General features: G+C 39.1%; 1 protein-coding gene and 1 pseudogene across 10 annotated transcripts in view; one reads left to right on the top strand and one right to left on the bottom strand.

Annotated features, from left to right (window-relative positions):
* RGS7 (regulator of G protein signaling 7) overlaps positions 1-18,492 on the bottom strand; it is a 591,371-nt gene that overhangs the window by 105,058 nt on the left and 467,821 nt on the right. The window lies entirely within an intron of this gene.
* The window catches only part of LOC134728616 (heterogeneous nuclear ribonucleoprotein A1-like), a 35,553-nt pseudogene continuing 21,931 nt past the window's right edge, over positions 4,871-18,492 (top strand).

Raw genomic sequence — 18,492 nt, 5'->3', positions numbered from 1 at the left:
TCCCACAGTGCTGGGATTCAGGCGTGGGCCATCGCTCCTGGCCCTGTTTTAAGTTACTCTTATTTCTGGTCTTTGGAGTTTGCTTGCTCATTTATAAGTGAGGCTGCTACACTGGTGAAGTTGAAATAGAGACTAATGCTATTAATCTTGGGTTTCCCATCACGGCTGTTGACCAGCCACTGCAACAATCCTTCAAGGCCACTGCATTGCTCTCCTCCCAGTGTCTCCCCTCTACCCTCGGGCTTGCTCCCCAGTGTCTGGGAGAGCCTGTGCTGCTCTGTAAACTGAGGTCACGGACAAAGCTTTCTCCTCTGGTGCCACGCTCATGCCTAAGAAACCTTGCTCCAAGATGGGGAAAGCCTTTCTGCCCTCCCAGGACCCACTTATTTCCAGCCCTCATGCATCAATATGGGGAATTCCTACTGGGGTTGGTCAGAATTCCATCCAATGCTAATTTCTCGAGAAAGTCTGACACCACCATGTCCCTTCCATTTGGCTCAATTTTATTGAATCCAGAAAAATGTTAATTTTTCAAATGAGTAGTGTGTGGTACCATTCTAATTTCCACTCTGTGCTAATAATTCTTTTTCCTCTGGTTTTGCTTTCTTTTTATTCTTTGCAGGAAGAGGGAGGGAAAAATTTTGGTAAACTGGAAAGCATGGTGTATTAGCCAATTGTTACTTGTAACATCAACCCCAAGACTCAAATATATTTTGTAATTATATTTATGCTGAATACACATATATTTAGAGCCACAGTGATTTTTGGATTTAAAAAAACACACACTGCAATTATTCTTATTTCCATGCTAAAGAAAAAGATAATTATGTTCTTTAAAAACAGCATTTTCATGGAATATGATGCAGCCATAAAAAAGGATGAGTTCATGTCCTTTGTAGGGACATGGATGAAGCTGGAAATCATCATTCTGAGCAAACTATCGCAAGGTCAGAAAACCAAACACAGCATGTTCTCACTCATAGGTGGGAATTGAACAATGAGAACACTTGGACACAGGGAGGGGAACATCACACATGGGGGCCTGTTGTGGGGTGGGGGGCTAGGGGAGGGATAGTATTAGGAGAAATACCTAATGTAAATGACGAGTTAATGGGTGCAGCAAACCAACATGGCACATGTATACATATGAAACAAACCTGCACGTTGTGCGCATGTACCCTAGAACTTAAAGTATAATAATAAAAAAAAAAAACAGGGTTTTCAAAATAATTCTTCAAATAAAGGTATTTTAAATTTACTGTTAGTAGAGTACTTTAAAATCTAGCATTAATTTAAAGATTTAGACATTAGCAATGCACTTATAAGAATGAAAAGTTAAAGAATAATTTGGAGAATTTTATTTTTAAAATTTATGACTCAACAGCAACTGAAACACTTATTAAGTACAAGGGAAATTGAATCTTAATAAAAACAACTAGCAATAATATTATAAAAATTGTTTTTAATTATTTAATTTTCTGATACATAGTAATAAAGACTGTGTTGTCATAAAGTAAGAGTATGAGTTAACTACTATACGGGATCATATACCTTGATAAAAGAAGATTTACTAGGATAAGAAAGGTGTACTATGAACATTGAATACCTGGACTATAAAAATCTTTTTTTTTTATGAGAGAGAGTCTTGCTCTGTCACCCAGGCAGGAGTGTCATAGTGGCATCTCAGCTCACTGTTATCTCCACCTCCCTGGTTCAAGCGATTCTCCAGCCTCAGCCTCCCGAGTAGCTGGAATTACAGGCATGCATAGCCACGCCCAGCTAACTTTTGTGTTTTTAGTAGAGATAGGGTTTCACCATGTTGGCCAGGCCGGTCTTGAACCCCTGAGCACAAGTGATCCACCCGCCTTGGCCTCCCAAACTGCTGGGATTACAGGCATGAGCCACCGTGCCCGGCCTGTGCAAATCTTTAAATACCCTCCTGGGAGGTGGTGTCCTTAAGGAGAAAGAATTCCTTTAGGACAGTTCTGGAATAATGGCCAGGATCTATTAATATGAAAAGAATTAGACCTGTGAATTTCTGTTTCTCCCAAAGGAAAGGGAAATGTCATTGAACGATTCTACCATGAGCCTACTTACGATTCTGCTCTATCATAAGGCGGTTACATGTATGATCCAGAGCCTTAAATTAACAATCCAAGAAAGAAGCTACTGTCCTGTTTATTTGATTGATGGTAATGATGAAACCCAGAGAGCTCAAGTCCTCTCTCGGGGCCACATAGTATGTCGGCAAGTTGGGGGTTCTTGGGTCTCAGTGATCACAAAACAGATACGACATACAAAACGTGAAGGCAGTGGCAATGAAGGAGACAATTCCACTCTGGCTCTCAGTGCTGAAAAGGGAGAAATATGCTTCTGTTCTTTGAAGTGTCCATTTTTCTTGGGGTCCATTTTTCTTCATTTCTGAGAATATGGCTTCTCCTTGTAAGAACTGTTATTGTCATTCTAAAGGTTTACTGATTGAATTCAGCTCCCTCTGCATTCATCCCTAAACTACATTACAGATTGTATGTTACCCTTACTCTCACTGCGGAAATTGCTGATGAAACAAAATAGAGCCATTTAATTTACCCTTTCGTTGTAAATATAACAATGTCACCGGTGTGTGATGTTCCCCTTCCTGTGTCCATGTGCTCTCATTGTTCAATTCCCACCTATGAGTGAGAACATGCGGTGTTTGGTTTTTTGTCCTTGTGACAGTTTGCTGAGAATGATGGTTTCCAGTTTCATCCATGTCCCTACAAAGGACATGAACTCATCATTTTTTATGGCTGCATAGTATTCCATGGTGTATATGTGCCACATTTTCTTAATCCAGTCTATCGTTGTTGGACATTTGGGTTGGTTCCAAGTCTTTGCTGTTGTGGGGTGGGGGGAGGGGGGAGGGAGAGCATTAGGAGATATACCTACTGCTAAATGACGAGTTAATGGGTGCAGCACACCAACATGGCACATGTATACATATGTAACACACCTGCACGTTGTGCACATGTACCCTAAAACTTAAAGTATAATAATAATAAAAATTTTTAAAAAAACAAAAAACAATGTCACTATAACAAATCTGAAAGGTGTGGCTGCTTTTCTCACGTTCATGCGTTTTGGCAACTTGTAGTACCTTAAGGTGTGAAGGATACTCTCTTCTTCCCAAATGTACTTTCTTCATCTCCTTTAAACCTCACGTTAAATCCTCGTTATTTGCTGATTTGCTGGAAATTGCCTACTTACTAAAATTTGTTTGTAGCCCTCAAATCAATAACTCATGGAGCTTTCACGGTTATTCACGGCCATTCACAGAGTGGCAAATTCTCAAGTCACCTAACAGTCACATGACCAGCTGATGTCAACCAAGACAATGCTCGGCCTCTTGTTCCAGCTCTCATACTGTAAACAAACATCCTTTTTGTGGGACACGTGGTGCCACATTTTTTGCATTTATGCTTTTGGTTGACAATATTGCTATTTAAAATGGCCCCTGGGCATGGTGGCTCATGCCTATAATCCCAGCACTTTGGGAGGCTGAGGCGGGTGGATCACCTGAGGTCAGGAGTTCAAGACCAGCCTGGCCAACATGGTGAAACCCCGTCTCTACTAAAAATACAAAAATTAGCCAGGCATGGTGGCACACGTCTGTAATCCCAGCTACTCGGGAGGCTGAGGCAGGAGAATCGCTCGAACCTGGGAGGCAGAGGTTGTAGTGAGCTGAGATCACGCCATTGCACTCCAGCCTGGGTGACAAGAGCAAAAACTCCATCTCAGAAAAAAAAAAAAAAAAAAAAAAAAAAGGCCCCAAGAGTAGTATTGAAGTGCTGTCTAGTGTTTCTTAATCAGGGAAGGCTGTGGCGTGCCTTACAGAAAAATTAACGTGTTAGATAAGCTTCATTCAGGCATGAGTTATAGTGCTGTTGCCTGTGAGCTCAGTATTAATGAATTAACAATATATATTAAATAAGATGTCTTTAAACAGAAACACATATGCATGAAGATTGTGGGTTGATCCATTGACAAAAAAATGTGACCAGGGGCTTGCAGGAAACTTATCCTGTATTTCCCCCAGGATCAATGATTCAGTATTCCCTAATTCAGTGTTCAAGGTAACTTTATAAAACATTGCTACTCTGGATAAGAAGAATCACATATGTGTTTGTGTCTTATTCCCTCTGCTGGAGAACACTGATGAATGTTTTTGTATACTGCAGGGCTACGGTAACCAAAACAGCATGGTATTGGTACAAAAATAGGCACATAGAGCAATGGAACAGAATAGAGAGCCCAGAAATGAGGGAACATTCCTGCAACCATCTGATTTTCCACAAAGCTGACAAAAACAAGCTTGGGGAAAAGCTTCCCTATTCAATAAATGGTGCGGGATAACTGGCTAGCCATATGCAGAAGATTGAAGCTAGATCCCTTCTTTACACCATATACAAAATTCAACTTAAGATGGATTAAACACTTAAATGTCAAACCCAAAACTATGAACTCTGGAAGACGACCTAGGCAATACCAACCTGGACACAGGAACAGGCAAAGATTTTATGACAAAGACACCAAAAGCAACTGCAACAAAAGAGAAAATTGACAAATAGTATCTAATTAAACTTAAGAGCTTCTGCACAGCAGAAGAAATTACCAACAGAGTAAAGAGACAACCTATAGAATAGGAGAAAATATTTGCAAACTATGCATCTGACAAAGGTCTACTATCCAGCATCTATAAGGAACTTAAATTTACAAGAGCAAAACAAACAACCGCATTAAAAGTGGACAAAGGACATGAACAGACACTTTTCCAAACAAGACATATATGTGGCCAACAATCACATGATAAAAAGGCTCAGTATCACTGATCATTAGAGAAATGCAAATCAAAACCACAATGAGATACTATCTCACACCATTCAGAATGGCTATTACTAAAAAGTCAAAAAACAACAGATGCTGGCGAGGTTACAGAGAAAAGAGAACACTTGCACACTCTTGGTGGGAGTGTAAATTGTTCAACCATTGTGGAAAGCAGTATGGCAACTTCTCAAAGAGCTAAAAACAGAACCACCATTGGACCCAGCAATCCCATTACTGGGACTATACTGAGAGGAACAGAAATCATTCTCCCGTAAAGACACATGCGAATGTTCACTGTAGCACTATTCACAATAGCAAAGACATGGAATCAGCCTAAATACACATCAAGGACAGATTGGATAAAGAAAATGTGGTGCGGCTACATCATGGGATACGATGCAGCCATGAGAAAGAATGAGATCATGTCTTTTGAGGGAACATGGATGGAGCTGGAGGCCATTATCCTTAGTAAACTCATGCAGGAACAGAAAACCAAATACCACATGTTCTCACTTATAAGTGGGAGCTAAATGATGAGAACTCATGGACACAAATAAGGGAGCAACAGACACTGGGATCTACTTGAGAGTGGAGGGTGGGAGGAGGAAGAGGAGCAGAAAAACATTAAGTATTGGGTACCAGGCTTAATACCTGGGTAATGAAATAATCTGTACACCAAACCCCTGTGACACGAGTTTATCTGTATAACAAACGTGCGCACATACTCCCAAACCTAAGATAAAACGTCCTTTTAAAAAAGGACGTTTTCTGTAACAATAACACATACAAAACTCTCATATTCTATAACTCCTAACTTCACTCTTTCATAGGTAACATTATTTGCTGTTTTGCTTATAGTATTATTTTTAAACCAATGCAATATCTATTTTTAAAAATGTAACAGAGTAAGAAATACCATACTTTAACTATTATGATAATTATAATTCTGAGCCACTGTTCCAAGCAAAATGGTTAAAATATTTCCTTGTAAATGTTCATGTAATACTTTCATGTAAATCTCCCATAATACTAGGTCAAGGGTTCTTAATTTCTCTGTCTCTTATTTAAACATATCAACCAAAGTGACAGGTTCTGAGAGTTTGCACCTTTTTAAAGTACCGCAATAATCCATCCAGTGGAACATGACACCCAATGGATAAGCCCAGCGGAGCCATGTGACTTTCAAAGGAAAGTTCTGTCATTCAAATCTGTGCTCATTGAATCTGGACTAAAAGAATCATGGTTGAATTATTCGTTGAATATTTTGGCAAATGAGACACTAAAATAACTGTATCCAACCCTGTGGCATCTCGCTTAATAAAATAACTGTCTATAAAAATGTAAACCCTAAATGATCTTCAAACGCATATTTCATTGAATATCTGAACCTGTTTCCACTTGATTCCTTCCCATTCCCACTCCTCACCACTCTCTCCCTTTCTCTTTCTTTTTCTTCCTTCTCAAATAAAAAGAGAGAGACATAAGCAGAGTGTTAAAAATAAAGGATGATCTAACCAATACGAGACCGAGAGTCCCAAACTGCTGCTAAATTACTCAGGACATTAGAGTCAGACTATGCCTAGAATAGAAAAAGGGCAATTTTCAATCTTTTTCTCCCCAAAAGGCCCAGCAACATGGGGAAGAAAATAGTGATCATTTGCTTAATTGTCTGATCCTCTGATCACTAATATGGAAAGACACATTCACAGATATTCTAGAACATGCCATGTGGTGTAATAGAAGGAACAATGACCCATGAGTTTGAAGACCTTGGGTTCTGGCCTTCCTATTAACTGTGATATTGGATGAGTCTCTAGACCATCCTGATTTGCTCACCTATGTAATGAGAATAAAGATACTTGGTGTGTCTATTCCATAGGACTGAGGTAAGAATTCTTGGAGATGATGTGTTGGAGAATTCTGTGTTAACTACAGAGGGAAAGTAATGTATGGAATTACTAGATATATTGTACTTTCAGGTCACTGCATAAGCTTCTACTCAAAAGAAAATTATAGCAAGTTCTTTTATAAATGAAATATCCTTTTGAAGATCATTTTGAGTATATAGTTTTCTTTTTGTTGTTGTTGTTGTTGTTGTTTTGTTTTGTTTTGAGATGGAGTCTTGTTCTTTTGCCCAGGCCGGAGTGCAGTGGCGCGATCTTGGCTCACTGCAAGCTCTGCCTCCTGGATTCACACCATTCTCCTGCCTCAGCCTCCCGAGTAGCTGGGACTGCAGGCCCCCGCCACCACGCCCGGCTAATTTTTTGTATTTTTAGTAGAGATGGGGTTTCACCGTGTTAGCCAGGATGGTCTCAATCTCCTGACTTCGTGATCTGCCCGCCTCGGCCTCCCAAAGTCCTGGGATTACAGGCGTGAGAGTATATAGTTTTATATAGAGTTATTTTTTAAGTGAGATACCAAAGGGTTGGACCTAGAGTTATCTTAGTGTCTCATTTGTCAAGTGTCTCTTCCTTGTAGAACTGCAATGAATTTGCACTGCCAAGATTTGTAAACAATATCGATTAATTACATGTGTCTGTTGCATCTTGAATATACTGCCAATGATTTTTAAATATCTTTAAAAAATTATCTCAAAATATATTTCAATTTAAAACATGTAACTAGTTTTATTAAGTGTTTAATGGATACCTCAGTGTCATTAAACTATATTTTTAATTTTCTATTTAATTATGAATTCTTTCTGTTCCCTCATTTCTTTTATTTGTGTTATCACTTATCTTGCTACCCAAACGTTGCATACAATTAATCAACTGATCACTATTTTCTATCAGTAGCTTCCCCATGTTGCTGGGCCACTTGGGGATACAAAAGATTGAAAACTACTCTTTTTCTATTCACATATTTATTCAACAAACATGCACTGGGTGCCTACTATATTGGTGATGGGATTGGGAGTATCGACAAAGCTTCTATCCTCAATGAGGTTACATTATAGAGAAATACTAAGCAAAAAATGTCTTGGACAGGGCAGAAAAGACAGCACTTCAGTTGCACCCGCACAGGTGATGTCTCTCAAGAACGCAGTTCCTGGAGCTGGGACCACGTTAATTCTTCTGTCTACCTGCAGAGGGCGCCATTGCACCAGGTACTCTTTCAGTCTCACCTGGTAAAACTAGAAGATGGCAGCTTTACAAAGAATTTCAAGAATCCTAAAACAGTAAAGGGGTCTTATGTGGGCTAATTGCATGAGGTGCTGAACTTAAGTATCTTCAGTTGCTGGAGAAAAGCAGAAATTCTGCGTTTAAGGGGAGAAAATGGAGGAAAAGTGAGACAGGTGTGTGTGGATACTGGATGTATTCATTTGTTTCACCTTGTGCCCGGCTTTTCCTAAGGCCTGGAGACCCGGCAATGAATGCACTTGGCTATCATTGCTCTCAGAGGGCTTACTTTGTACTGGTCTGTGGTGTGACAATGTAGAATAATGTGAATAAAGTAATAACAATGTCCAAAATTTATTGAATGCTTTCCATGAGCCAAGAACTATTCAAGAATTTCACATACATTATCTTGTTTAAACTGCACAGCCGCGCGTTGAGAAGAGGTGCTATCAACTTTCCCATTTTGCTGATGAGGCAATTTAGGCAGGATGACAGGACGAGACTGAGTACTTTCTTGGTGGAGGCGACAGTCAAAGCCAGGCATTAGACCGGAATCGACTCAGTTAACCACTAGGCTGTGTGTGACAGCTGGAGGTTAGGGAAAGGGGAGACAGGGAGAGGGAGGCAGCGGGTGCAAAGGGCAGAGCTACTTCAGATTTTATGATGGTCAAAGGCCTCAATGAAGGAAGAGGTAACGTTTGTTTTTGTTTTGTTTTGTTTTGTTTTTGAGACGGAGTCCCACTCTATTGCCCAGGCTGTAGTGCAGTGGTGCGATCGCGGCTCACTGCAACCTCCACCTCATGGGTTCAAGCGATTCTCCTTGCCTCAGCGTCCCAAGCAGCTGGGACTACAGGCGCCCGCCACCACGCCCGGGTAATTTTTGTATTTTTGGTAGAGACGGGGTTTCACCATGTCGGCCAGGCTGGTCTTGAACTCCTGACCTCAGGTGATCTGCCTGCCTTGGCCTCCCAAAGTGCTGGGATTACAGACGTGAGCCACTGCACCTGGCGAGAGGTAACTTTTGAATTGAAATCTAAATTGTAAGAGGGAATCAATTCCAGGAATATCTAGAGGCAGAGAGCACCATCGGTACAGCAAGGGGGACTGCCCTGAGCAGAAAATAAGCAGGGAATGTTTCAGAAAAAGTCCAGGAATGGGACACCAGCAGCAGGGTGGCTAGAGCTGGAGGGAAGGGAGAGGTTATGTCAGGGCTGAGCCGGGAGCCTACGGAGCCCTGGCTAGGGGCTCAGGTTTGCTATCGCAATGGAAACTCCTGGGAGCTGTGAGAGCAGTGATATGATGGGATTTACACGTAATTATTTCTCCGCTTCTATGAGGCGACTGGATGGTAAAAGCAAGAGCAGGTAGCAGACTTTTAAATAACAATAATAATCATGGTAATGATACAATAGGAAAACAACACAGCATTGGTGTTATCTTGATCGGTGAAATACATTAGTTTTTTGTTGTTGTTCCAAATCAGCCCACCTGGTTCTGTTACTTATCTAACTAGAGATCAGTCTGATATGACGCATGGTGATTTTGAAATACCAGCACAGAACATCCCTGAGATGATGGTGATCTGAAAAGAGCCCTGGCCCTGTTCTTGTAGTGTCCCCTCCTCCATCGCATGCGCACACTAGAGGCTGATGGTGGTTTGCGGATGCTACCAAGAAGGTACAAAAAGCTGATTTTACAGGGATTTGTCTGACCCGTGTACAATTATCTCTCAGAGTTTCCACCTTTTGTTTCTTCACTCCTCCTATTTGCCAAAACAGTCACTGGTTTGCAGAGACTTCCCTCCCCACACTCTGCCCTCCCGTACTCAGTCCTGCAAAACGGAGCTTGTGTGAAATGAAACAATCTCCGTTTCCTGGTGGACATACTTCCATGATCTCTGGGGCTTCTGCCCTTCTTTTTTTTTTGAGACGGAGTCTCGCTCTGTCACCAGGCTGGAGGGTAGTGGTGCAATCTTGGCTCACTGCAACCTCTGCCTTCTGGGTTCAAGTGATTCTCCTGCCTCAGCCTCCTGAGTAGCTGGGCCTACAGGCGTGTGCCACCACACCCAGCTAATTTTTGTATTTTTAGTAGAGACGGGGTTTCACCATGTTGGCCCGAATGGTCTCGATCTCCTGACCTTGTGATCCGCCCACCTTGGCCTCCTAAAGTGCTGGGATTACAGGCGTGAGCCACCATACCCAGCCTTGCCTCCTTTTTAGAAGAAGATTATGATAATACTAACAATAGCTTGAAGATAATAATGAGAATAATGAAAATAAGTATTGCTTGAAGTTAAAAATAATGAAAACAAATAATGCTTGAAGAGAATGATAATGAAAATAGTAACAGCAACAATAATAATAATAGTTAACATTTCACTAGCATTTGCCATGTGCCAGGCACTGTGATAGTGCTTTATAGATTAATTATTTCTCCAAACAACCCTGTGCAGTGGGTGTATTATTGTTACTTCTATTTTTCAGATAAGGAAACTGAGGCACAGAGAGTTTACAGGATTTGTTCTTGTTGCACAGCTAATAAATGGCTGCGTTGGAATTTGAACCCAGTTGTCTGGGAAGAGCCATTCTAACTTGGAGAAATATTTAGTACAATCTCTGATCAAGGACAAATCCTAAAATGTAGCTTGGAGGGCAGTTTAATATCCAATGGCAAGAACCGCCATTCATTTTGCACCAACCTAATGCATACTCCTGCTGAAAAAAAGAGGCCTATGATATTCTTGAGAGTGCAAGGAAAGAATAGTGACATCACCTGATCAATGCAGAAAGAAAGGATTATAGTGAGACAAAACTTTGCAAGACTCTTAAGAAACAGTGGCTGTAACTTCATCAAATTTGCTACCTGCTCTTAGTTGAGTAACAAGCAAGTCATCTGTCCTCTCTGAGCCACATTCCTGAGAAACAGGTAATTTAATTATTTTTTTCCAACATCACCGGGGGGGGGGTGGTTATGAAAATTGAAGGAAATTATCCATGTAAAAGCTTTTTGAAAGCTTGTATCATATTATGCAAATGTAAGATTAACTATATCTGCAATGCAACTGATTATCAGCTCTTCAGTGAAGTGTAATGATAATTCTAAGTGTTACTTCAGATTCAAATGAACATATAATTTTAGAAATAAACTAGAATTTGGCCTCATGACCTTGGCCATAACTTTCTTTTTTATAATAACCAACCATATATTTATGTTCAGAATCTCTCTATAATGCATCTATTTCTTCAAGCTATATTTAAAATACATTAAGTAAGAAATTAAAATGAAGTCATTTTTTTTCAAATGTAGAATGTAAATTTATATTAAATTTTAAAGCTAAATGCATTCATTCAGTGATTAATTTGTTTAATGTGCCAGGCAATATTCCAGGCACTAAGATAGAGATATATAATTCAGACCAACATTCTTAGTCTCCTAATTCCTTGTGTTAAATGGAGGAAACAAATAAGTAGGTAAACAATAATTAATTTTAATATTTTGCTATACATTTCACAGATAAGCGGATAACCCCCATGACTTTGCAATTCAAATTTAGTGTGTCAGACACTTCCATATATGTTATCTCCTGTGAAGTTCAGGGTAGCGGTGTGAGTTAAAAGAACCACACATTTAATTTGTTGCTTTCTTATTAGATGGCTCAGAATGGAAAAGGGTTGGCGAAAGTTTTCAGAGCTAGAAGTGACAGAGCCAGGGCTGGAATAGAGGCTTTAGGGCAAGAAGTTCTGAGAAGACCCCAGAGACTCTGAGAGGACGGGAGGATCTTATCATCACTGAGCAAGATACTGCCCCAGGGGTGGTAGTTTATGGTTTTTATTCCTCACACTGCTTCTTTATTTAGTGTGCATGTAAGTTAATTAAATCAGAGTTTGTATAATGCATCATATAACTCTATGCTAATGGTTCCCTTAGTATATCTTACGTTTCTCTTATGTATTTTGCTTGCATTCTCTTCTGAGGCCCCTAGTAATGACATGTCCTTTCAGAATATGAAATTACAACCAAGTATTCTAAATTGCTTTCATCATCTGGAAATTTTGATGTATTTTTGACATCTTACAATTATGTCCCTTAAAATTTCTCTAGAGGTTCTAGAACAAGGGCTATTTTTTTGTATGCTCACTTGACTGCAATTTCAAGCTATGGAAATAAGTGATCAATATTCTCCCAAGCCAAAAGCCCCGTAGGACAACCATAAAGCTCCTCAGTGAAATTCAGAAATGGTCATCTAAAACGTTGCTTTTCATAGCCCTACATTTTTCTTTCTTACTGTTGTTAAGTTGAGCCTAAAGCTGTCTTCTTACATATTTTAAGTTGGGCCTAGGGGTTTCTCCATACATAATAAACTGGAACCTAACTGTATGTGTAAACAACCTACTCTTGTACCAATCACTGAGTTTTGGTCAATCGAAGGCAGCTCACTGTTGAAACTGTGTCCAATAAGGAAAATGTCAAGCTGAACCAACCTGGCTGTTTCTTTCCCTCACTTCTGTTTTCCGTGAGCCGTGTTCTGCTTTCTGTCCATAAATCTTTTTCAACCACAGTCTCTCTGAACCTATTCTGATTTGGGGCTGCCTGATTTGGAAATCATTCTTTGCTCAATTAAACTCTGTTGAATTATTTCTCTAAGATTTTTCTTTTAACTATCAATCTGAGTATAGATACTTAGTGTCTTTAGAGCTAAATGTGCTGCAACTAGATGACATAATAAATTTCAAGAATCAAGAACACTCATTTATTCATTCACTCAATACATCTTTTTGAATATCTAGTTAAGTGATAAATACTGTCCTAGGAACTAGGAACACTAAGATAAATAAGATGTAGTTCTTGAACTCCCAAGAGGATCAATCCAGTGAAACAGACAGCTGACTGACCCAGTCCTCATGACCGCCTTCTACTGTGGGGCCAGTGAAAGTCGAAGAAGGCTTTCCTAAACTGGCAATACGGTTGTTGAGTCTTAAAGGACCTAGAGCGTTAACGTAGCCATAAACTTTCTACGTGACTCAGTTTTTCTTTGATTAACTTATCCATTGCATTATCAAGATAAATCCATTAATAACGAATAGTTGCAGTAAAGACATCTTTAAGAAAACAATTTTGCTTTTAAGTAAAGCAGCAGGTGAGTTTTTATATGTAAGAGCTCGTCAGGAGTTAATTTTCTTTCTCTTCCCTGATTCATTTAGCTTATGTTAAACCAGGCATATTTCTCCCATAGTATTTAAAAACAAATATTTAACCACATTTCTCTGAAAATTATTTAGGAATAGGTCTTAATATCCTTCTATTTGAAATGAGAGCCTTCCCTTATTAGAAAAATCTTCATGATGCTTAGAAAGACTGCATTAAAAAAAAAACAAAACTCCAAAACTTGAGAATATATAGTCCTTTAAATCTACAGTTCCACTGAACAACCTAAAAAGTTCTGTGAATACCCACAGAGGAAAAGGAAACTCAGTTCTATTTTGCAACTTCCATTGCAATTTCTTCCTTGAAATTTTTAATTATTTTGAGTGAGATTAAAAGTTATTAAGCATATGAGATTGAAGAGTTTTTCATAACTGATATATTATTGTTATGTGTCATTTTAATTCCACTTTGACTTAAACTTCAAAATTAATCATTTTAAAACAATCAATGCTTATTTGGGCATTGATCAATTTCTTTTATCCAAACTGCTTCTCGAATCTCATTCCTTTTTTCTTGGTTTAATTTCCTTCTTATAGAAGGCTATTTTTAGTAGATCTCTTAGTGATGGTCTGTGAATGGAAAACTCTTTCAATATTGGTTGTCAAATTTAAATAATATCATATCTGGCTATACAAATACAGGTTACCTGATATTTTCTCTCAGTGCCTTGAAACTATTCTTCATTTCTGACCTTCATGAGTGCTTATACAGTTTTGGAGATAGGGTACGTATTTATTCTTTTGCTGCTTTAAAATCCTCCTTTATAAAAGTAAAGTCTCTTTTTCCTTGAGTTTCTTCAAGTTTGGGGAGGTGCATCTATTGGCAGACTTTACATTTTCACCAACTGTAACTAGCGCTCAGTGTCTTTCAAAATTTGAGGATTTATGTCCTTGTTCAGTTCTAAAAACTACCTCAACTATGATTTCAGCAAATACTGCTTGTTTCTTGTGCTCTCCTACTGAAACCTCTCTCATGTGTTCTCTTCTGGGTCTAACATCCTTTACTCTATGTGTTTTAACCTCTCTTCCATATTTTCCATCTCCTTATGCAACTGTGCAGCATTCTAGATCTTTCTTCCAATTTACTTGTGCACTGAGGTTTTAATTATAACGACCATATTTATTTGTATAATATTTGTATTATTACAAGGCCTCTTTGGTTGTTTATCAAATCTTCCTGGAATTTTTCCTGATTTTTTTGTCTAATATTATCTAGCTCTCTTATATCATTTTTTGCGGGTAATTTTATACAATTTTAATGGTCTAAAATATTATTTAGATTATTCTAATATAAATTTCTTGTCAATCTGTTTACTTTTGTTTATGATATAGTGTTTTCTTGGGTGGTTTCTCATTTTCGTTGCTAGCTCACCTACAGAAGAATAATAGGTTTTCTTATGGGAATTCCATGTGCAATGGACTAGGAAACAATGTTCTATAGCAATTTTAGCTTTACTTTTTCCAGGTGATATAGTTTGGATATTTGTCCCCACCCAAATTTCATGTTGAATTGTAATCCTCAATGCCAGAGATGGGGCCTGGTGGGAGGTGTTTGGACCATGAGGATGGAACAATCCGTCATGGCTTGGGGCTGTCCCATGATAGTGAGTTCTCGTGAGATCTGGTCATCTAAAAGCGTGTGGCCCTTCCCCCTCACTCTCTCCCGCTTGCTCCTGCACTATGGGACATGCTTGTTCTCTTTTCACCTTCCACGATGATTGAAAGCTCCCTGAGGCTTCACCAGAAGCCAAGAAGATGCCAGCACGATGCTTCCTGTACAGCCTGCAGAACCATGAGCCAATTAAACCTCTTTTTTCTTTCTTTTTCTTTCTTTCTTTCTTTTTTCTTTCTTTTTAATTATACTTTAAGTTCTAGGGTACATGTGCACAATGTGCAGGTTTGTTACATACATATACATGTGCCATGTTGGTGTGCTGCACCCATTAACATGTCATTTACATTAGGTATATCTCCTAATGCTATCCCTCCCTCCTCCTCAACCCCATGACAGGCCTCGGTGTGTGATGTTCCCCATCCTGTGTCCATGTGCTCTCATTGTTCAATTCCCACCTATGAGTGAGAACATGCGGTGCTTGGTTTTCTGTCCTTGCCATAGTTTGCTCAGAATGATGGTTACCAGCTTCATCCATGTCCCTACAAAGGACATGAACTCATCCTTTTTTATGGCTGCATAGTATTCCATGGTGTATATGTGCCACATTTTCTTAATCCAGTCTATCATTGATGGACATTTGGCTTGGTTCCAAGTCTTTGCTATTGTGAATAGTGCCGCAATAAACATACATGCGCATGTGTCTTTATAGCAGCATGATTTATAATCCTTTAGGTATATACCCAGTAATGGGATGGCTGGGTCAAATGGTATTTCTAGTTCTAGATCCTTGAGGAATCACTGCGCTGTCTTCCACAATGGTTGACCTAGTTTACAGTCCCACCAACAGTGTAAAAGTGTTTCTATTTCTCCACATCCTCTCCAGCAACTGTTGTTTCCTGACTTCTTAATGATCGCCATTCTAACTGGTATGAGATGGTATGTCATTATGGTTTTGATTTGCATTTCTCTGATGGCCAGTGATGATGAGATTTTTTCATGTGTCTTTTGGCTGCATAAATGTCTTCTTTTGAGAAGTGTCTGTTCATATCCTTTGCCCACTTTTTGATGGGGTTGATTTTTTCTTGTAAGTTTGTTTAAGTTCTTCATAGATTCTGGATATTAGCCCTTTGTCAGATGGGTAGATTGTAAAAATTTTCTCCCATTCTGTAGGTTGCCTGTTCACTCTGATGGTAGTTTCTTTTGCTGTGCAGAAGCTCTTTAGTTTAATTAGATCCCATTTGTCAATTTTGTCTTTTGTTGCCATTGCTTTTGGTGTTTTAGACATGAAGTCCTCGCCCACGCCTATGTCCTGAATGGTATTGCCCAGGATTACTTTTAGGGTTTGTATGGTTTTAGGTCTAACATTTAAGTCTTTAATCCATCTTGAAATAATTTTTGTATAAGGTGTAAGGAAGGGATCCAGTTTCAGCTTTCTACCTATGGCTAGCCAGTTTTCCCAGCACCATTTATTAAATAGGGAATCCTTTCCCCATTTCTTGTTTTTGTCAGGTTTGTCAAAGATCAGATGGTTGTAGATGGGTGGTATTATTTCTGAGGGTTCTGTTCTGTTCCACTGGTCTATATCTCTGTTTTGGTACCAGTACCATGCGGTTTGGTTACTGCAGCCTTGTAGTATAGTTGGAAGTCAGGTAGCGTGATGCCTCCAGCTTTGTTCTTTTGGCTTAGGATTGTTTTGGCAATGTGGGCTCTTTTTTGGTTCCATATGAACTTTAAAGTAGCTTTTCCAATTCTGTGAAGAAAGTCATTGGTAGCTTGATGGGGATAGCATTGCATCTATAAATTACCTTGGGCACTATGGCCATTTTCATGATATTGATTCTTCCTATCCATGAGCATGGAATGTTATTCCATTTGTTTGTGTCTTCTTTTATTTCGTTGAGCAGTGGTTTGTAGTTCTCCTTGAAGAGGTCCTTCACATCCCTTGTAAGTTGGACTCCTAGGTATTTTATTCTCTTTGAAGCAATTGTGAATGGGAGTTCACTCGTGATTTTGCTGTTTGTCTGTTATTGGTGTACAGGAATGCTTGTGATTTTTGTACATTGATTTTATATCCTGAGACTTTGCTCAATTTGCTTATCAGCTTAAGGAGATTTTGTGCTGAGATGATGGGGTTTTCTAAATAATACAATCATGTCATCTGCAAATAGGGACAATTTGACTTCCTCTTTTCCTAATTGAATATCCTTTATTTCTTTCTCCTGCCTGAGTGCCCTGGCCAGAACTTCCAACACTATGTTGAATAGGAATGGTGAGAGAGGGCATCCCTGTCTTGTGCCAGTTTTCAAAGGGAATGCTTCCAGTTTTTGTCCATTCAGTATGATATTGGCTGTGGGTCTGTCATAAATAGCTCTTATTATTTTGAGATATATCCCATCAATACCCAGTTTATTGAGAATTTTTAGCATGAAGTGCTGCTGAATTTTGTCAAAGGCCTTTTCTGCATCTATTGAGATAATTATGTGGTTTTTGTCTTTGTTTCTGTTTATATGATGGATTACTTTTATTGATTTGCATATGTTGAACCAGCCTTGCATCCCAGGGATAAAGCCAACTTGACCATGGTGGATAAGCTTTTTGATGTGCTGCTGGATTCGGTTTGCCAGTATTATATTGAGGATTTTTGCATCAATGTTCATCAGGGATATTGGTCTAAAATTCTCTTTTTTTGTTGAGTTTCTGCCAGGCTTTGGTATCAGGATGACGCTGGCCTTATAAAATGAGTTAGGGAGGATTCCCTCTTTTTCTATTGATTGGAATAATTTCAGAAGGAATGGTACCAGCTCCTCTTTTTACCTGTGGTAGAATTTGGCTGTGAATCCGTCTGGTACCGGACGTTTTTCGGTTGGTAGGCTATTAATTATTGCCTCAATTTCAGAGCCTGTTATTGGTCTATTCAGGGATTCCACTTCTTCCTGGTTTAGCCTTGGGAGTGTGTATGTGTCCAGGAATTTATCCATTTCTTCTAGATTTTCTAGTTTATTTGCATAGAGGTGTTTATAGTATTCTCTGATGGTAGTTTGTATTTCTGTGGGATTGGTGGTGATATACCCTTTATCATTTTTTATTGCATCTATTTGATTCTTCTCTCTCTTCTTCTTGATTAATCTTGCTAGTGGTCTGTCAATTTTGTTGATCTTTTCAAAAACCAGCTCCTGGATTCATTGATTTTTTGAAGGGTTTTTTGTGTCTCTATTTCCTTCAGTTCTGCTCGGATCGTAGTTATTTCTTGCCTTCTGCAAGCTTTTGAATGTGTTTGCTCTTGCTTCTCTAGTTCTTTTAATTGTGATGTTACAGTGTCAATTTTAGATCTTTCCTGCTTTCTCTTGTGGTCATTTAGTGGTATAAATTTCCCTCTACTACACTGCTTTAAATGTGTCCCAGAGATTCTGGTATGTTGTGTCTTTGTTCTCATTGGTTTCAAAGAACATCTTTATTTCTGCCTTCATTTTGTTATGTACCCAGTAGTCATTCAGGAGCAGGTTGTTCAGTTTCCATGTAGTTGAGCGCTTTTGAGTGAGTTTCTTAATCCTGACTTCTAGTTTGATTGCACTGTGGTCTGAGAGACAGTTTGTTATAATTTCTGTTCTTTTACATTTGCTGAGGAGTGCTTTACTTCCAACTATGTGGTCAATTTTGGAATAAGTGTGATGTGGTCCTGAGAAGAATGTAT

Source organism: Pan paniscus, chromosome 1, assembly GCF_029289425.2.
Source record: "Pan paniscus chromosome 1, NHGRI_mPanPan1-v2.0_pri, whole genome shotgun sequence".
In the NCBI taxonomy this organism is placed as follows: Eukaryota; Metazoa; Chordata; class Mammalia; order Primates; family Hominidae; genus Pan; species Pan paniscus.
The sequence above is the reverse complement of the archived record's forward strand: the minus strand, read 5'-3'. Positions and strand labels throughout refer to the sequence as shown.